Here is a 22,760-nt window from a genome sequence, read left to right on the forward strand (position 1 = left end):
CAAAGACCAAGGTCAAAACTCGAATGGGACAAGGGAAAGGGATTATAGGAGGTAAATCCTCCTCTTTACTACCCCTCCATTCAAATATTCCTCCATCAGCTCGAAGTGCAAACAACCAAATCATGAGGACTAGAAGGCAACCGATCAAGTGAAAGACAAAGCACTAGTTTGTCTCAAGTTTGGGAGCCGAGATTCCCTAATTTTAAGGAAGTCATTGGATACTTCAAATTTATAAGTATAGATGCCTAAGACCTTAGTAGGCTTGATATTTTTATTGTAAACTCTACTCTATTTTCGAGCTACAAGACTTGTGACAATTTTTTGATGTAATTTATTGTTTTGGTGATAAGAATGAGTTTTGTTTTGAGCCAACACTGAGTTAACTCAGAGGGCTGAAACTATTGGTTTAGGGCCCAACCATAGTAGCCAAGTCTCCTCTTTATTCTACATGTATTCTAGTAAAGATTTACAGCTTAATTGTTCATTTGCTTAGAAGATGCATTTCTATTACATAAGTGTAGATTAGATTGGTTATGTGGTAGTTTGCTTCCATTTGTACCTTCTTTCAAGTAGCAAGTTAACAAGGAGAAAAAGGATCACCACAAGGTTGTCAACAGGTGTCTCAGCCTCACTTCCTCCCTTTGGGACCATGACTTGAGGAAGGGACCCTTCAACAGCCCCAAAAACACAGATTTCTAGTTCTTGTACGAGCTTTGGAGTTCGTTGTATTTGATTCAGTATTTGGTTATTGTTGCAAGGAAGATTTCATTTTCATCTTTTTCCATCTCCATTTCTGCAATAAGATCTCACTCATGATTTCATTCCCTTCAAAAAATTTCTTCATGCATAATATAGGCAATTGATTCATGCTTTCCTAGTTTATGAAAATGTATCTTGTTGCATAGTTCTGGGAAGAGACACATATTTTAAGTAGAGAAGGTACTTTAGGAGGAGACTAAGACTTCATAACAAGCAACCACCTTCCACTTCATCCACCTTATCCATCCCTTGTTCCACCACCACCCTCACTAGTTTTTGATCATTTTCATTGAAATTCCCCTAAACACATTGAGTGAATCTAGCCATCTCTTATCTTGGATATTGAATCCTGAGTGCTCCTAGACCTTCTAACAATCCATTCCACCCATCAAACACCTTTCCAAACCTTCCCAACCTTCCCAACAACTCCAACACCTCACAATTAGCTCTCAGTTGTATCCTGTAGGTTTCCTGTAATTCCTACAGGATCATCCTGTAGGTTTCTAGTACATCCTATAGGTTTTCCTGAAATGCCTTGTTTTGAGGCCGAATTGATGGGAAACCTCTAGGAAGTCACAAAAATCTTCCTAGGACCCCTCCACACCATCCAACCACTTCATAAGCCTTCTATCCATCCTCAAACACCTTCCATCAACCTATCACATCCACAAGAACAATTAGTTGGCATACTTGATTTTGCCTAAAAAACCAAAAAAGTGAAAACAAATTTAGTTTAATTTCTTTGCTTGCACACTAGTATGGTTTGATGTTTTTTCACTTCTACAACTTAGATAGTAGAATATGTTTATTGTTGACTTATAAATTCTACTTAGCATAATTTCTTAAATGGTTAATTAGGGTATGGTGTGGTTTAGCATTACATGTTGGCCTTTTCCATTATTGCTATAGAGTAATTCCCTTAGAGTAGATTTTCCCTTCTTCCATAAAAGAGTCAAGCTTCTTATAACTCTATAGAAGTCTAGCTTGGAACCCCAGTGGTCTCTTGTCAACTGAACAGCGACAACAGGTAGAACCATCACTTTTACTTGTGCATACAACACTGTCACCTCCAAGTTTGTACGAACCCTAGGTTGATAAGTAAAGTATCCTTGCTGCAATACTCGTGCTCATCACCTTGCCATCAAACTTCCTCATATTGATCCTTAGAACATGGTGGGTCTTCAATCCAACATTAGAGTCTACGAAATCATGACTAACATTTCTTTTGTTCTCATCAGAGTTTCCTTTACTACCCTTTCACCATTAGTGAGCATTTCTTGTAGCAACTTTGTCAAATCTATCTTCAAATCTTCCATGTTTCCTTTAAGTTTTGATTCTATACCATCCATATTAGCTTCCATGCCATCCATATTAGCTTCCATTCCATTCTTTAAACCATCCATCTTAGCTTCAGTTACTTTTTGTGAGAGTGAAATTTGCTGCACTTGGTCTCATAATTTTGATATATCATGTTGCATTTATTCCTCTTTTTCATGTGTCATAGTAGAGATTTCAGGTTGCTTACTAGGTGTTTCCATTTTATTTCTTCGGGTTGTTAATGAATGATAATTATGCTTCACAATTCCATTTGAATAACTTCAAACTACTTTCTCAAACAAAACTTATGAAAATTAAAAAAAAACACTACACACCTTTTCCTTTTTTCTGCTTTGTATGAGCTCAATCTTAAAACGATTGTAACTCTCTAATTTCATATCTCAAAGTTCTAAAATTCTAGCTCGTATATCCCTATGTTTCCTCTTTCCAACCTGACAAGTCTAATCATGATTATATTCTCAAAGAAACAATTATGCCCAATATCCCACAATGACCTAATTATAGACTGGTTCAGTAGAGCAGACTTTTACGATGTACCATGTGTCACTGTTTTGACCTTTGGATCTGACAACGATACCCAACAAACTACAGTTCATCCTATTTCTATCACTTTTTACAAAATTTGAATATCATGCTCAAAGAGAGAGTTATGACGATTTTCCCAAGGTAACGTGTTTGAGATCGAATTTGGGAGCCTGCAAAAACCCTAACTTCCTCAGTTCATATCTCAAAAAATATAGTGAGAAAAGATCTGAAATTTGGTCATGATGTTCATCACGATTTTGGATCAAATGGGTTGTAATTTCAGTTTCTGAAGCTTCGTATACAAAAAGGTATAGCAAAAAGTCCACGATGAACTGTTTTCATTGGTGAAACCCTAGAATTCAAAGCTATGATACCAATTTTTATGAAACCATCTCACAAAATAGAAGAAAATATAGATCCATAGCTTCAAAAGTAGACTCTTTGAGGGGGAAACCTCCTTTACATTACATAAAATGAACAATTCTTGGATGATACAAAGGACAATACCTTCTTTCTATATATAGGGGTATAAGGGGTCAAAATATAATCAGAGGCAACATAACAATAATAATGTAAGGGCACAATAATAACAATATGGGGACAACATGGGCACAACAATAATAATAAGGGGTACAATGAAAATAATAATAAGGGAATACACTAGTATTATAAGGACCTAACAAATAACACTTATTCAATAATAGGCATAGCTAAGCAACAAATCAGTTCATTAACTTAGTATGTAATTAAAACAACATGTACCATAAAAATAACTAGAATAGTCCAACTACATCTATGATACATGTATGAAGAAGTGTTGGCTCATTGAGCTTCTTATTAAAAGTGCAAGAGCCCAAGTACATTGTTACATAGATGAAACACTGTATCCAAAAGTGGAACACGAAGACACAACTTTATTCTCCAAAGAATGATCTATCACCTATGCCTTACCATAGAATCCATGGAAAGACCTCTAGAATCTAAGCCTTTTAAAAAAAATTCTCCCTTTTTCTTGAGTTATGAGAAACTATTTATAACAAGTAACAATGACCTTTGAGTTTCCTCATGAATCTTTGACTTTTATGATTGTTCATATTCTATACATGACTTATTACATTCCAATGTGTGTCTATTCACATTCCACATGTGTCCCTTGGAATTCATTACATATCATTTATTACATAATACAAATTATAAATAAGACGATGATTATGTAAGACAAAATTATAATTGGACAAAGACTCATCAAATTGGTAAGTCATTTTCATATACATGGAGCTCATTTGTAATGTAAGTGTTCCATGATCTATACACTGTTGAGATGTCTTTGACCCAAACTGGTAAGTCCCCAATGTAGCACATCTTTACCTCCAATGCCTCGATCAATATGTTCTTAGAGGTTGATTGTAGATTATTCAAGAGCCATGATTGTTTCATATGCACTTTGATTGGTGCAAAGGCATATTGTTGTATAATGTATTTAGTTACCTCCAAGCCTTCCTGATCCATTTTCTTCTTAAACTACTCGATGCATTTCCCGATCTCTGGGAAGATGACTTCCCTCCATTTGATTGATTCAAGTGTACCTATCGAAGGAATCCCATGCTTATGTGTAAGAGATTCAAAACCATTATGTAGTCAATTATATGCATCAATGGTAATAATTGGTTATTAACCAAGATGCATATATTTTGGTGGTGGAGTCTCAACTAAAGTCTATCCATCTCTGCGAAAAGTATGTATTTCTTCTCTAAATGTTGTAGAGCATCTAGATACTTGAAATCCCACTTCTGAAGATGATTGACTGCTCTATTTTCTACCTTTAGGAGTTTCACCACTTCGTGTGCCTTCTTATGTATGCCAACAAGAGGAGACACTCCTTCTTGTAGAAGAACCATCTCATCATATAATCATGCCATGGTGTCCTCCACTGACCCTAGTTTTCCGTGCATGGTTGACTACCATTCAAAAGTGATAAATATTTGTGATGAAAATTGTTGACTCTCTACCACAAGATGTTCCACATGTTGCTTCACTGCATCAAGTTCTCTTCTCAATGTGCCATTCTCATTCAATAAGTACTCAGAATTATCATGTGTTGTTGTAGTGAATGCAACATTTGCTGCCATGACTTCACTACGATTCCTTCTAGTGTTGGCAATAATCACCTTCTTTGTAGAAACTGAGACTAGATTTTGAGGATCATTCGGAGAATGTTTATGCATCTGCTCATGATCCTCATCTTAAGTTTATTGAATGCTATACTGCATAAATCCATGAATTTATCTGTTGTAGAGGTGTGATCCCCATCTCTCCATATGGAAGATGACCACCTATGAGAGGATGTTCTCCTGGAGTACTTGGTTCTTCCTCCATTGGCTGGAGGGTATCCTCTTCCTCCTACTATTCCTCTTCCATCTCATGAGTCATTTGTTCTTCTTCCAATCCCTGCACTACTTCCTCTGCCTAGGACTTCTTCTATTATTCTTCTTTTATCCTTCTCCTTTATTCTTCTTCTTCTTGTTTCTTTTGGCACAACTCATCTTGCTTCCTCTTCTCCTCTTTTTATTCTTATTCTCTCCTCTCTCAATCTGCTTGGATAGATCCTATGTTCAGAGGGTCAACTTTCAATTTCTTGTTGCTCTCGCTTGCTGAATAATATCTTATCCTTTTCTTAGGAACTTATTTCCTTACTTGAGGGGTTATCTATTCTTCCTCTTGTACCTGCAAGTATTGAGCTAGTGTATCATGGGGTAAACTGGTTTCGATCCCTGAATGTGTCTTCATGTTTTTGTTGCACCAGTTCTTTATATTCTCATCTTCTACTATGGACAATAATGAGTAATCTGTATTGTGATCAATCCTTTCTTAGTGTTTCCTAACCACTTGCCTGGGATCATATACATGAAAGTATTTAGTGGTGAAGTACAGGTGGTCTAGCTCTTGTATCTTTGTTGCTATCACTATATGGATCTTTAAATCATATAATTTGATCCTCAATGGAAATATGGACTAAGGCGATGTCTTCCTCTTGTGAAGAATTCCTGATAATCTCTCGCCTAGTTGATTTTCTACTTATTGCATAACCACCTTGCTGGTCACATATCATAGCATAATATGAGGGGATATCTAACAACCAAAAAATATGATGTATGTACCCTTAGGAGCTACAAACTAGTCCCCACTATCTAAGAGTGACTCATTCACCTGATCAGTCATGCAAGGAGGATCAATCTCAAATATCATCTGAAATATAACCACAAAGAAGTGTTCCACCAATTTTTCATACATGCCTCTAAAGCTTAGTTTTGGTAACGCTCTGTAGTGGAAGTAAAACCACGAACTTCTCCTTAGAGGTCCAGTTCCATTTCATTCCTAGGAATGCATGTTGTGCACTGATTCCATCTAAGAAAAATCAAGACAGGTAGAATTTTGGTGCTCCGGTTTCTATCAAAGATGCTTTTACCTTCCCATCCTGACACTGCAACTCATATGATAATATATCCACCCAATTGAAAACTCAATCGCATGTCACCACTATATTGAGCATACATGTCCAATTCTCCTCGAATACCTCAGTGTTCTTACACCCAAACAACCAACAATACATGGCTATCATTTACTGATATACATCTTTGAGAATCTGTGTAGAATCTGTTGAAAATGGAAACAAGAAATGCTAAAATAGAAATGCTAAAAATAACATTGCTATAAATACCAGTTCGGGTACCACTGTTGGACATAGCAACAAGGAATGAAAAATGGAAGTGCTAAAAATAGAATTGCTATAAATAGCATTTAGTTAGTCCTTGAACTAAAATTGAGAAGTAAAATTCGAATTTGATCTTAGCAGCTATTTGTAAAACAATTAATTAATTCATCTTGAGTTAATTAGTTGTAGAAAATCAAACATGAAGTCTAGGTGGGGACATGCAATAGTTTCTCCATTGATTGAGGAATTTATCCTTAGTTAAGGAGATCATGATGAGTTGTACTTTGAGTTGTAATTAGTTGGCTCAGTTAACTGAGTCAAGTCTAGTTAGATTAATTCAAACAGTTTGTTGAATTAATTGTGAGTTCAGTTAGTTAATTCTTGCATGCATGTAATTGCTGCACTTCAAATAACTGAATATTCTCTCATAAATAACTCATGCATGTCAGTTCAGTTAGAGACCCAGCTGAGATCAAAGGAGGGAAAGTGTACTATTAGTTGGATGAGTTTTTCCTATAAAGGAAACTCTTCCATGTAGAAGGAATTATCCCCTTCAGGTTTGTGTAGTTATTTCTGAGCCAAGTGAGCTGTGTGAGGTGGGAATTCACACAAGTGGAAGCACTGGACCCCAGGAAAAACTGCACAAGAAAATAGGAGGCTTGGAGGGTAGAGGAGAAGGTTTGTGAGAAGCCTTTGACTGTCTATGAGCAACAGAGGGATTGTACTGAGAGCTGGATAGCTTGTGAGCTAAAGCTTTGTGTAATTGGACATATTTCCACTTGTATGATAATATAGAGATCGAGGTTTTTAGCTGAGGCTTTCCCTAGAGTATTCTTCTATGTTTCATGTGTATGATTTCTTCTTCTCTATTATATGTGTTCTCTTCGATCTTGCTCAAATCGATTAAACTTCCACAAGTTCGTTGTAGAAGTAGATCGTGTATTTTGCTTTAGTATATTGCATTATCAGGTGATCTACAATGGAAATTTCTACATGGTATCAGAGTGAGGTTTTGTAGAAAAAGTTCTACATGGTATTGGAAGAAAGTTGATCGAAGCAGTGAACAGTATACGAAGAAGAAAATTTGAAGTAAAAATAAAATTAAAAAAATAAAAATAAAAATAAAAAACTTGGGCCGCGAGTTTTCATAGAAAATCTGAAAAATTTTGTGCAAATTTTTCAGAAAACAATAGCAGATCTAGATTTGTTGTGGAAAAAGACCCAAATTCAAAAAAAAAATTGGTTAAATCGGAGTTTGGATGAGGGAGATATCGCTAATTTAAAATCAACTCTTTTTCCTGAAAATTTCGTGAGGGCCGGACAGATGAAACAGATTGCTGTGCTAGCCAAGAACTTGTATGCACTTGAGATACAAGATGCATGCAAAGCCTTGAGGAGAAAGGCAAAGGTTAGATACGTGGTGGATGAGAGGGAGAGTAAATTACCTCTCAACATGCAGCACCAGAAGAAGTCTCAGACAATTGTGGAGGAGCCACAATTGGTGAAGCAACTTCAGGAGGTTGTGGAGCAACCACAACTGAAGAAGCTGAGATGAGACCGAGTGGAGGAATCCACTCATGTAGAGACATATAGTAGGGGGAAATTTCAAGCCAAGTGGGCAGAGGGATCACATGCATCCGTACCTCCAGGTCGAAGGTGGGGCGATATGGAGTGACAGTCCCAAGAAGGCTGGTATAAGGGCAGGATCATTGAGGTACCCAACCTCTTTGATTAGACCTTGCTATGGGAGCCCCGATGAGGAGTAGCAGGATTGGATGAGTGGGTAGAGACAGATACAGATGGAGCGGCAGAGAGAGTTATACTGCAGGAATCCCAAGATAGTGCAGAGCTAGTAGGCTGCAACAATGCAAGAGGCACAAGAGTGTTGCACCAGTGTAGGATGGCACAGAGAGGTGTGCAATGGTGCGAGATGCATGGAGTTTTGTAGCAGATTATAGGTTAGAGAGGGAGCACTTATCAGTGGCAGAGGAAGCTTCAGCATCAGAGGATGTTTCTAGCCCAACAAAGAGGTCAGTTGGGAGATTTTTTTTGTTTCTAGATTTGCTGGAGCAATAACACTTGGAAAAAGTGTTGCATGCAGAACATTCCAAAGGTTCGGGATTGGGTTCAAGTTGAATGCCTTTCTTGTTCAGAGGGAGTGTTGAAAATGGCAATAAGAAATGCTAAGAATAGAAATGCTAAAAATAGCATTGCTATAAATAGCAGTTCGGGTACCAATATTAGACATAGCAACAAGGAATGAAAAATGGAAGTGCTAAAAATAGCATTGCTATAAATAGCATTTCAGGATGGATTCCAATTTTAGTTAATCCCTGAACTAAAATTGAGAAGTAAAATTCGAATTTGATCTTAGCAGCTATTTGTAAAATAATTAATTAATTCATTTGAGTTAATTAGTTGTAGAAAATCAAACATGAAGTCTATGTGGGGACATGCAACAGTTTCTTCATTGATTGGGGAATTTATCCTTAGTTAAGGAGATCAGGATGAGTTGTACTTTGAGTTGTAATTAGTTGGCTCAGTGTATTGAGTCAAGTCCAGTTAGATTAATTCAAACAATTTGTTGAATTAATTGTGAGTTCAGTTAGTTAATTCTTGCATGCATGTAACTATTGCACTTCAAATAACTGAATATTCTCTCATAAATAACTCATGCATGTTAGTTCAGTCAGAGACCCAGTTGAGATCAGAGGAGGGACAGTGTACGATCAGTTGGATGAATTTTTCCTATAAAAGAAACTCATCCATGTAGAAGTAATTATCTCCTTCAGGTTTGTACAATTATTTCTGAGCCAGGTGAGCTGTGTGAGGTGGGAATTCACACAAATGGAAGCACTGGACCCTAGGAAAAATTGCAGAAGGAAATAGGAGGCTTTGAGGGTAGAGAAGAAGGTTTTTGAGAAGCCTTTGAATATCTATGAGCAGCAGAGGGATTGTACTAAGAGCTGGATAGCCTGTGAGCTAAAGCTTTGTGTAATCTGGACATATTTCCACTTGTATGATAATATAGAGATCGGGGTTTTTAGCTGAGGCTTTCCCCATAGTATTCTTCTGTGTTTCATGTGTATGATTTCTTCTTCTCTGTTATATGTGTTTTTATTTGATCTTGCTCAAATCAATTAAGCTTCCGCAAGTTTGTTGTAGAAGTAGATCTTGTATTTTGCTTTAGTATATTGCATTATCAGGTGATCTATAGTGGGAATTTCTATAGAATCGACATCAGATGGGTGATGAAAAACTTGGTAGGCTATTGAGACCATGATTTGATAACATCACTTGTGTTGAAGTAAGCCCATCTTGTGTAAAAGCTATCATTTCCATATTTAGTGGGCTTGAGCATATTATAATATGTCTACATATCTTCACCATAATATGTGGGAAGATGACCACTACTCTTACTACGAACCACAAGGTGAGAGTCATCCATATGTGTAATGATCCATTCAATCACCTATGCACATGGCATGACTGGGAATATGCATGCGATCTTATGAATCCTGGACTTATTTATGTTGATGTATGCATGCACATCTTACAAGTTATCAACAAAATTCTCTTGTATGAAAGTGTTGTATATCTTGCTCCATGTGACCCTTTTATTCTTATTAATAAAGCACTAGGTGTTTGCATATATGGGAATGTTTGGCTTTGTAACTTCAATGGGTTCAATAGTGCTTGGTTCTGAAAGATATTTAGAGGCCACTTTTTGAGGCAATATGGCTCCAAAAAATGACGACAGAGTGAAAATACTTCTAGCACAAGCACTTGTTTGTGGAAACACACTAATAATGATAATATTACCTTAAAACAATGTACTTATGTAGAAATACTTATAAATCATGTACACAGAGATATCACATGTAATTGGACATGAAAATCTATGAATGAAAACACAAAAAACTTGCATGCATGAGAAAATGGGCAAGCAAACTAGGAGGGTGCACTTTCAAAGAATGAAGGGGTAAGTTGGGGTCATTCAGGGCTTTGCAATGTGTTTATGCACTCAAGCAAGTGGAGAAAAACCATCCAGGGTGCATTGTCACACTCCAAAGAGCTAAAGAGTTGAGTTGTTGAGTCTTCAGTCCTTCACCATGTTCTCATGTGCTCGAGGAGAAAGGAAGGGCACATCGTCGCGCCCCGAAGGGATAAAGGATGATGCAATCATGTCTTTAGGCCTTCGAGATGTGATCATTTGGTCAAGAGTGAGGAGGTCACACTATAGCATGAAAAAGGGTCGAAGGAAGATCCTTCATGTCTTTGCGATGCACTCATGCACTCAAGATAGGGTACAATTATTCTTGATGAAGAAGTGTGCTCTAGAGGAAAACTTTACTGTTTAGGGCACAATTTTTTGAGATTGATAGGGCTTCGAGCTCAATAAGTGTGATCTACCTGTTGGAAGCTCAATTTTTTTTTTAAACAGTAGGACTTGATGATCAGAATGAATAGAAGAATGATCTACAAGGTTATAAAATTGTTGTCACATTCACAGTGGAATATGAAAGTGTTGAAGAATGCGAATAATTTCTACATGTGATGGTAGATTAACAGTTTTAGAATGAAGATTGAGCATAAACACCAGCAATCGAACAGAAAAAAAAAAAAAATGACAACAAGAAAAAAAAGAACAATGGTGAAATCATGAAAGGAAATGAAAAGATTCGACATGCAAAACTTACTTGTAGTGCTGGTTGATGAATATTTTCTTGATTCGCAGCTATGTACCCAACTCAGATGGGATGATTATGAAAAAGAATGATGAACTGAATTCATTTAAACAATTTAACATGCAAAATTGATTCATGCATGAGCACCACTTGTCGACGAGTGAAAGGATTAGTTAAGAGAAGTTAAGTGGGATCATATTTTCTAGGAGTGTGCCCACCTGCAACAAGTTTCTCATGCATGCACCTAGGATGAGTGCATGTCTTCGACATGAAGGTGTGTGGTAAAGCAAAGCACACTTGCTCAGCATGAAGGAGTATGCTCAAGGAGGGTGCACTTCTTCAACCTGAAGGAGTGTGCTCAAGTTCGGTGCATGTCTTCACCAACTTAGAGTGAATTGTTGCTTTTCTAAGTGATTTTCTCGCTTTTTTTTATTTTTTCAGTTCTTTTAAGTGTTTTTCGATTGTGTGCATGGTGATAAGGAAGGTTTGTAAGTCAATATAACTAATGAGTTCACTCAACCGTTAACTAATTAACCCAATTGCTTCTAATGGTTAAGTGATGATGCTTAAGAAACATTGACTTAGGACGGTGCGACACTAGGAGAAAACAAAAGAATAGCACATCAAACAACATGACGACACAAAGGAGATTGTAATGACATTTGATGTAAGCTCCAAAATTGACATAGGAAAAATTTTTGGAGGTTCATTGTCATAGCAAAAACAAAACCATAAAAAAATCATAACCAACATGAACTTACATAACTTTCTTGTGAATAATGCTCACTAGGAAGCCTAGTTTTCAAGCAAGAATCATGTCTAGTTATGCTAATTACATAGTTTTCACAACTAGAATTAATTTTATCTTTACTATTTTATTATTGTTTTATTCTATCCTACTGTAATTAAAAAAAATGATCCACTTCAAGTATAGGAGTATTTTAAGTGAAGCCATGTGCATAATAGGATTAAAAATATGCTCATATTCATATTAAGAATTGAGTGTTGGGGCCCGATGACTATCTTGAACCAAGATTCAATGTATTTTTTTTTCATTGGATTCCTTGTTCAATGTGGTTTTTTATCATGCCATGTAGGTGTTCTGAGATGTGCTCCTCATATATAGAATTTGGTGATAAGCATGCAAGAAAATATTTGATCTCAAGTTCCAATAATTCCTCTTCTTTAGCTAGTATGGATGATCCTTGGACCTCTCCTACAAAGTTATAAGGATGAATGTGAAGGTATTTATATCTCTTTTATACATTTGTTCATATATTTTCTACTCTTCTTGGAAAGTAGTTATGTCTGTAATTCTGACATTGGAGCAAGGATATAAAAAATTTGTTTTAGTGGTGAGCCCTTCTTTTCTCAACAAATTCTTGAACATCTTCTTCTAGTTGTTGGTTGATGGTTATAGTCTTACAAATGGATTAGTGTATCGGGGGTTCTTACAATACCAAAAATTAATTGAAGTTCATGCATTCTAACTATCATGATTTACTTATGCAACTAATTGTATGCATAAATTAGAAATGAAATTCTATGTACGCTTCCCTGACAATGGTGTAAAAAAAGTCAGTCAATTCATTTGTACTAGAATTTTGTTACATTTAAATCATCAATCCGAGTTGGTATACTTGTAAAGTGTAATGAAAAGTATATTATAAGTTTGGTTATTAACTTAATCTATCAAAAAATGACATGAAATAAAAAAAATTGATGTATGAAAATAAATTACAATCTAACTAACTCAACAAAATCATGGTCCTAAACATTTTTAAATCCTCATTCCATGTAAAGGTTTCCTCTGAGACTCTTGCGATCTCAATTGAACATATAACTTATAATTTTACTAATTGATCTAGATTTATGAAGGAAAAGAATGAAATACAAATTTAAACAACAACACAGAGATATAGTGAAACAAAACTTTAATTAATAAATAGCAAATGCTAAAAAAATTTACATGCAAAATGAAAACAAACTAGCTCAAGTGACAGTAGCTTATATCTAAGAAGAGATGTGATGTCTACATGTCTTTTGAACTGAGTTATAATGAGACTCTCAGGCATTTTTATCTTGAAGAAATAGCGATAAACCCTAAACATCCAAAAACATAACCCAAGGAGATGAAGGGGCAAAAATCTTGTGGGCCCTGATGGGGTTAATAGGAATGTCCATTTCTCGAGTCACAACATTAGCGTACAATCTCCATTTGGCACACATGATAGCCCATTAGAAACTCTATCTGAGGAAAAAAACAATTCACTACAAACATAGTCTTTGACATAAGTGTTAGATGTGGAGCCTGATTATCTTCTTGATTCAAAGGTCTTTTTTTAGCCACATTTGGATCCCAATCCTCGATGGGGAGTTTTTGGGGGCTTCCCCCCCACTATTGCTTCCTGGGGGGTCCAGTGGAGGGGGGGGGGGGGGGCAACTGGTTTCATGTTTGGAGGCCCTCGCCCCCCCAAGTGGGGGTTTGGGGGCAGTGTCTTTGAAGCTAAAAATAGATGAAAAATTGCCTTGTAAAATATTGTAATTTCATAGTCAATATGGGTCATTCATTAGGCAGATGATATGATGGTAGAAGTTATGATGATTTAGGGGTTTTTTCCCTAGAAGGAAACCCTCAATTTATAAGATGGAATTGTATTACGACTTTGCATTATGATTCTAAGTGAGAAAGAGAAAAGAGATTGTGTGAGAGCGAAGATGAAATTACAATGGATCTATTGTAGATTGTATTTCTTCATTTTGCTGGATAATATAAAAGGAAGGAGTGAATGTTTTTTCATGGATGTAGCCCAAATTGGGTGAACAACGTATATATGTGCCTCTCTTCTTTTATGTGTTTTTGTATGTGTTTCCACAATATTTTATGTCTTTCATTGCTCCGTTAATTAATTCCTAACAACTGGTATCAGATTTGAAGGTTTATTTGGCTGATAAACTTGCAAGAGAGAAGGGTTGTTGGTTTGAGTGGGAGCAATGGCGAAATATGGTAGATTTAGGGTCGAGAAATTTAACGGTAAAAACTACTAGTTATGGAAGATGCAAATAGAAGATTATATGTATTATAAATAATTTTACCTACCATTGAGTAGAATATCAAAGAAGCAAATGAGTATGAGGGACACAAAATGAGAGATTCTTGACATAAAGGAACTAGGAACAATATGGTTGTGTTTGGCAGCATTGGTAGCCTTCAATATTTCGATGGAAATAACAGCAAAAGGTATAGTAAAGGCCTTGGAAAAACTATATGAAAAACCCTCAGTGTCAAATAAGGTATTTATTATGAAGAGTTTGTTAATATGAAGATGTCAAAAGGTGGATTTTTGGTTGATCATTTAAATAAGTTTAATACAATTACTAGTCAGTTAGGTTCTGTAGGGGTAAATTTTGATGATGAAGGTAGGGCTCCATTGTTTCTATGCTCATTACCAAAAATTTGGAATGGGTTAGTTATGGCCATTAGTAACTCTGTCTTTGGATCTACTACCTTAAAGTTTTATGATGTTGTTAGTGATATCCTTAGCGAGGAAATGTGACAGAAAATATCCAGTGAGACATCAAGTAATTCTTTGACTACAGAGAGTAGGGGAAGAAAAATGGAAAGAGGAAGAAACCCAAGAAACCGCAGTAAGTCAAGAAAATTTAGATCCAAATATAGATTAGGGATAGTGTGCTAGAAATGCGGGAAGAAAGGACACTTGAAGAAAGACCGCAAATCTCGGAAGGGAAAAGAAGGAGATGGACAACAAGAGAACAATCATGAAGTGAATGTGATAGGTGATGTGTTTCAAAATGTTTTGATTCTTTCAGTAAATAATATTATATATGCCTGGGTGGTAGATTTAGGGGCCTCATTCCATGACACACTTGATAGGAAACATGTCCATGAATATGTTCAAGGAGATTTTTGATAGGTTCATCTCAGTGATGATAAACCCTATAAAATTGTCAGAATAGATAATGATTTTATAAAGAAATACAATGGAAAACAATGGTTATTGAAGGAGGTACGGCATGTTCCAGATCTGAAGAAAAATCTAATTTCAATGGGGAAATTGGGAGGTCAATATTGTGTAACTACTTTTACAGACAAAACCTGCAAGGTCTGTAAAGGAGCCCTGGTAATAGTAAAAGGAGAAAAGGTTGGTAAGTTGTATTTATGTAATGGTATTTATAATTTTGTTAATGGATTAATGTTCATAGGAGTAGATATGACATTGTAGCATTATAGGTTCAGGCACATGAGTGAGAGGGGGATGCAGATTCTTCACTCAAAATATTTGTTACCAAGTGTGAAGCATGTTGATTTGGATTTCTATGGAAAATGTGTTTATGGAAAGTAGAATAGAGTCAGTTTTATCAGAGTTGGGAAAGAAAAGAAGAGTGAAAAATTAGAGCTTGTGCATACATATGTATGGGTACATACTTAGGTATAATCATCTCTTGATGGCTATCGCTATTATGTTACTTTTATTAATGATGAAACTAGGAAAACCTAGATTTATTGTATTCAGAATAAATATGATGTATTTGAGACTTTCAAGAAATGGAAATATTTGGTTGAGAATGACACAAGAAATAAATTGAAGTGTCTCAGATCAAACAATGAAGGTGAATACTGCAACAAAGAGTTTGATAACTACTGTTCAGAGAATGTAATTCTCATAGAGAAGATAGTTTAAGGAACATCACAGGAAAATGGTGTGTCAGAAAGGATGAACATGACTATCATGGAGCATGCAAGGTGCATGAGATTGCATGCAGGATTGCCCTTACAATTTTGGGCAAATGTTGTATATACGGTTGTTTATATAATAAACAATGGGCCTTCAAGTTCCTTGGATGATGGTATTCTAGAGGAGACATGAATAGGTAAAAAGGTAAACTACTCATTTTTAAAGACTTTTGGTTGTGAAGCCTTTGTCCATGTTAATAAAGAAAATAGAAAATGCTTGAGGCAAAATCAAAGAAATCTACCTTTATTGGATCTCGTGTTAATGATTTTGGTTATCGCTTATATGATTATGAAAATATCAAAATCATTAGGAGCATAGATGTCATATTCAATGAAAAGGTCTTGTATAAGGATTAGATGTAGGGAAAGAAACAGGAAAAGGAAAAAAAAGAATACAAAGTGCTTGATGATATCACAGAAAAAGTAAAGGTTCCTAAAAATTAGAATGATTAGCAGCTACAACAACAACAACAATAACCAAAATAGAAACAGAATCCTCAAACACCTAAAACTGGTGTTAGAGGATCTACCAATATAAGTAGACCCCCTAAATGATAGTCTCCTTCATTATGTTATGTATTGTTGTATTATTATGGTGAACTAGAAAGGTACAAAGAAGCAGTGCACGTAGAAACTAGGAAGAAGTGGGAGCAGGCCATGGAAGAAGAGATGGACTCCTTGATGTAGAAGCAGATTTGGGACTTAGTCAAGTTTCTTGTTGGAAAAACACCATTGCAGAATAATTGGGTTTACAATTTGAAGGAAGAATATGGAGATAAATAGAGGTATAAGACTAGAGTTTTAGTAAAGGATTTCACAAAAGAAAGGTATAGACTTTGATGAAAATTTTTCTGTTGTTGTTAAAATGACTTCAATCAGAACTATTTTAAATCTAGTGGCAACAAAATATTAGCATCTTCAGCAGTTAGATGTAAAGACATCCTTTCTCCATGGGGATTTGGAGGAAGAAATATATATGCAACAACCACAAGGGTGTGAGGTTAAAGGAAAGGAGAAATTAGTGTCTAGATTGAATAAGAGCTTTTATGGCTTAAAACAAGTTCCAAGAAAGTGGTATCTAAAATTTGACAGGCTTGTCTAAACAAGGTTATATTAGATGTCAATATAACCATTGTGTTTATTTGAAAAGGAAAAATTATGGAAACTATATTATATTGCTATTGTATGTAGATGGCATTCTTGTTGCAGGGTCTAGCATGCAGGAAATAAATGTGCTCAAAATAAAATTGGAAAATTCATTTACAATGAAGGATTTGGATGCTGCAAAACAAATCCTTGGTATGATAATAAATAGACATAGGAAAAATAAAAAATTAACATTGTCTTGTAGTTTGTACATAGAAAGTGTGTCAGAAAGATTTAATATGCAAAATGAAAAACTAGTGAGTACACCTTTGGCTAGCCATGTCAAACTAAGTAAGGAGATGTGTCCCAAGAATCAAGAAGAGATAAATTTCCATATACATGAACAGTTGGAAGTTTAATGTATGTAATGGTCTACACAAGGCCTGATATTGCACATGCAGTGGGAGTTGTAAGCAGGTATGTGAACAATCTAGGAAAAGAGCATTGGATGGCAGTGAAGTGGATTCTCAAGTATTTGAGAGGTACCACAAATCAAGAACTATGCTTTGATGGTTCAAACATTTCTCTACATGGATATGTTTATGTATATATGGAAAGTGCTAGAGATAATAAGAGAAGCACCATAGGGTACGTGTTTACCCTAGGTGGAACAACTGCAGTTGGGTTTCAAAATTGCAAAACATTGTTTCACTTTCCACAACAGAAGTAGAGTATGTTGCTGCTGCAGAGGCTAGTAAATAAATGATTTGGTAATAGAGGTTTATGGATGAGTTGGGCAAGAAGAAGGAGATGAGTAGGTTATATAGTGACAACCAGAGTGCCATCCATCTTGAAAAGAATTCATCCTTTCATTCTAAGACTAAACATATACAACTTTGGTATCATTTCATACGATCAATTTTGTTTGTGGATAGTTTAAGTTGGAAAATATACACATTAACTAGAATCCTATAGATATGTTAAAAAAGATTGTAAATAGGGAGAAATTGACCTTTAAGAATGGTGATTAAGATGAGAAACAACCAAGTCCAAAGTGAAAGCATTGTCCAAAAAGTGAAGCAGTGATGGAGTTGATATAAGCAGTCTCCAAGTGGAAGATTGTTGGATGTGGAGCTTGATTATCTTCCTGATTCTTAAGTCTTGTTTCAACTGCATTTGGATCCCAATCCCTAACAAGGGGGTGTGGGGGGGCTTTCCCCCCACCATTGCTGCCTGGGGGGACTAGGGGGGCAATTGCATGTTTGAAGTGCCCCCCTGGAGAGGGTTCGAGGAAAGCGCCCCCGAAGCTAAAAATAGATGAAAAATTTCCTTGTAAAATATTGTAATTTAATACTCAATATGGGTCATTCATTAGGTAGATGATCTGATGGTAGAAGTTATGTTAATTTAGGATTTTTTTTCCCTACAAGGAAATCCTCGATTTATATGAGGGAATTGTATTGTGGCTATGTATTATGATTCTGAGCGAGAAAGAGAGAGGATAATGTGTGATAGAGAAGAGGAAATTATATAAAATATGCTATAGGTTGTATTTCCTCACTTTTCTGGATAATATAAAAGGAAGGACTGGATGTTTCTCTCTGAATGTAGCCCAAATTGGGTGAACTATGTATATTTATATCTCTCTTGTTTTATGTGTTTCTGTATTTGTGTTTCCACAATATTTTATGTCTTTCATTGCTCCATTAATTAATTTCTAATAGTAATTTCAACAATTTCCACAAAAAACACAATTTATGGCCTCAAAATGGCCCTGGAAGTTGAGGACCTCAAAAACTGCCAAAAATAGAAAATTGTCGAAATAGGAAATTATGTTGAAAATTAGGAAATTGAAAGGAAACAATGTTGGAGTCTAATTTGAATATGCGAGTGGCCACCAATATCCACCTGGATTCATCATACCCCCTTAGGAAGCAATGGTTCACATTGCATTGAGTGCCTCCATGAGATGGGGGCACTTCTGCTAAACTGGGTCCCTAGTGAGCCACTTTCCTTCATGCAAAAGTTGGTCATCTTTTACAACTTGTTATAGTTGGATCCTATGTTGGTGAGTGTTCTTGATCTATGAGTCCATGATTCAACTAGTTGTGGCTTCTTCAATGCAATTTGGGTTGATCGCTTTTGGTGTTAGTTCTTGATTAATGTTTGATCATGTGTGCAATGATGGTGGAAAGTATGACCGAAGGAGGTCCATATTGAATATTGGGTGTAGGCGAAGGAGTGGGGGAATATTTAGCTCAAAATAATTGTCACCCAAAACCTTGGTGATGATGTAAGGCCTATATCAGAGTGATCAAAGCTTTTGATGGGCTCCAGAAAGGTGTTCCTTCTGCAAATGCAACCAAACTTTGTCGCCCACTTGAAACTTATGTGGCATTCGATTTTGATCATGATGTTGTTTATACTTATTATTGGCTTTACCCATGATATCATGAACCTAGTGCCATATGTGTTGAATGTGTTCAATAAACTTAATCGCCTTATTAACTTTAGATAGAACATGTGCATATTTTGTCTGTGTAGTTGCTAGAGACATTGCAACATCAATGGGACATAATGATTAAAATTCTAGGCCAATCTAAAAAGGGATGTGGCCAGTCAAGCTATGTAGAGATTTGTTGTAGTTGTGTTGGACATAGGGAAGATTCTCATTCCATTTTTATAGATGCTTAGAGTTGCACATACATAGTGTGTGCACTATCATCTTGTTGACGACCTTTGTATGGCCATTAGTCTAGGGGTGGAATGTAGTCAACTTAGTGAGCTCGGTGTCTAACAATCACCAAAGGATCGACTAAAATGCTCTTAGGAACTTATTATATTAATCTACTATAATGGTCTATGAGATCCCAAAATGTACCCACACTCATTTGAAGAATAGTTTGGAAGTGGCCTTTGTTATGATACTCTTCTTACAGGAAGCCAATATGACTATCTTAGAAAATCTATCAATGAACAAAGATACACAGTCATTACCATGCTTAGTAGAAAGAAGGCTAGAAATATAGTCCATGGAGATGGATTCCAAAATTTAACTAGGAGTAGGAAGAGGAGTGTACAAGACTTTCTTCTTAACGGTTGGCTTGGTGATGGCATAGGAAATACAAGATCTGATATATTTTCCAATATCCAATAAGATCTTTGGCCAACAGAAATACTTCAATAGTACTACCACTGTCTTTTCCACACCAAAGTGTCCTGCAACCCAATTATAATGTGCCTCAAAAATTATCTTTTCACACTCACTTGAAGGTACACAAAGATGTCTTAGATAGCACAATAATCCATCCTGAAGGTGGAAATATGGAACTATATTTCTAGCCATCGACATCTTGTAGGTGGTAGTGAATTTTGGGTCATTTTCATATAGTTGTGGCCATCTAGAGGTATTGCACCCACAATAGTTGAGAAGTGCTTAGTGCCAATTTTGGGGCTAAGGTAGTCTACGATGTTATTGGTGCTACCCTTCTTTACTTAATTTTCAATTGGAATTTTTTTAGGTATGTGTACCATTTCTAATGGAAATCATTTTGCAACTTCCCCCTTGTCTACATAAATTGAAGGGTTCAATGATCCATGTGGATGATCGTCTCGTTCCCAAAAATATAATGTTTCCATTATTCGCATACCTTCATGATAGAATACATTTATTTATCATAGGTGGGGTATATTTGAACAATATCATATAGTGTCTCATTGTGACATGCCACTGGATCCCCTTGTTGAGTGAAGACTGCGTTAATAGCGTAATCGGAGGCATCTATCTCAATATCAAATGGTTGTTGTAGGTCTGGAAAGGTGAGGATTGGTTCAAAGAAAATGTAGTGCTTCATTTTAATGAATGCCTTCTATTATGAATCTGAATAAAAAAAAATTACTTTCACTGTGCCTTTGGTAACTTGACTCAAGGGCCAAGTGATATGAGAGAACCCCAACATGAATCTTCGATAGAAATTTGCAAGGTCTAAGAAGGTGTGAAGCTTTGTTAGATTCATCAATGTTGGCCAATCCCAAATGAATTAGATTTTAGCTAGATCCACATGCATGCCTTTCTCATCAATTATGTAGCCAAAATATTGGACTTATTCGATGCCAAAGGAGAATTTCTATAGGTTGACACATAGCTTGTGTTGTTACAGGATTTCAAGGACTACCAAATATGATGCAAGTCTTATGCACAACTCTTGCTGAAGATGAGGATATCATCCAGATATACAACCATGAATGATTTGGTCAAAGGGCACAAAATTTCATCCATCATCCTCACAAAATATTTAGGGGAATTTGTCAACCCAAAGCGCATGACCAACCACTCAAAGAGACCCTCCTTGGACTTGAAGGTAGTCTTCCATTCATTTATGGGTTCTATTGGAACTTGATTATAGTCAAACTTCAAATCAATCTTACTGAAGTACTTAGCCCCCTTGAGATGGTCAAGAAGGTCATCAATCCATGGGATTAGGTACTTGTTCCTGATAGTGATTTTATTTATTGCTTGATAATTAATGTATAGTCTCTGGGTCCCATCTTTCTTTTGTATGGGTACAATTGGGCTAACACAAGGTGAGGAACCTGGTTAAATGTGCTCTTTTTGTAGAAACTCCTAGATATGTCATTTGATTTCCTCATTTTCTAGAAGAGAGAAGTAGTATATTGGCCCAATTTGAGGTAATCTAAGATTTAGATTGATTGAATGCATGACCTGACAAAGAAAAGGTAGCCCTATGGTTGAGGAGAAGACACCCCTGTACTCTTCCATGACCTTATCAACTTGTTTCCGCTATGTGGAGGAACTCTTTCTAAGGCCCATAGATGTGGAAATGATCTTCCCCTTACCTTGAGAGCCAATCAAGAAGAAAACAAATTTCTCAGTATGAGAGATGATGTTACTGTATTTCTTAGCACAAATCAAAGAAATGGTGGCAGGCAGGTCTATCTCTTATATCTTGTATAGTTTTCTACCCAAAATAATAATAACAATGTGAGGTCTGGATTCATACATAACATGATGCTTCCACAAGTATTGTTGGCCTAATAAAACACCACAAACTTCAAGGGGTTCAACATCACACAATACCTCATCCGTAAAAGGCTTGATGTTGTAGGGAAGTCGACACTACTGGCTGACACAGATATCTCACCCTTTGTGGAGTCACTAGATGGCATATGGCTGTAGGTGTGGCATTGTCGGTAGGTCCAACCGCTTATGTACCTTTTCTAAGATGCATTTATTTTCATTCCCACTGCTAAAAATGAACTACAGTGGAAAGTCATTCACCTGCATCTATGAGTAGAAGAGACACTCACCCTATTCCAAATCTTTGTGCTCACTCTTTCAGACCTTGGTGCTTACAATGGTGGCACTGAGTTATGCAACAATGGTCTGTTTCACCTTGTTGGGGTCTGGCTCAAAGTTGGAACATGCATCTATCTTTAAAGCTTTTAGCTCAGCCATCAGTGATTGATTTGTGTGGCATTCATTTGTGTTGTTAGTGGGGTTCTTATGGATCTCACACCAATTCCCTATTTTTATGCATAATTTACGATTGCAGCCAAAATTATCTTCCCTAGACCTAGTGGACTAGTCTAGAACAACATAAAGAAAATAATATGTTGGAATCCTTCACAAGATTTAATTTCCCCTTGGCTTGTAATCTCCAATTATAGATCTAATTGCTATAATTTGAACCTACACATACAATTAAAACAAGCCAGGGATCCACAAAATCTACATAGAATAATTTAATTACTCTATTTAATGAATCAGTGAGGCATTGAAATACATGAATGTAAATGTAGAAACAACACATATATGAAAATAGGATAATCTTTGTATTAATAGAAATAGGAGAGACTTTACAACTAAGAATAGTAG

The sequence above is a fragment of the Pinus tabuliformis genome, chromosome 6 (assembly GCF_031772625.1).
Source record: "Pinus tabuliformis cultivar Carrire ecotype Pingquan chromosome 6, CPIR1, whole genome shotgun sequence".
In the NCBI taxonomy this organism is placed as follows: Eukaryota; Viridiplantae; Streptophyta; class Pinopsida; order Pinales; family Pinaceae; genus Pinus; species Pinus tabuliformis.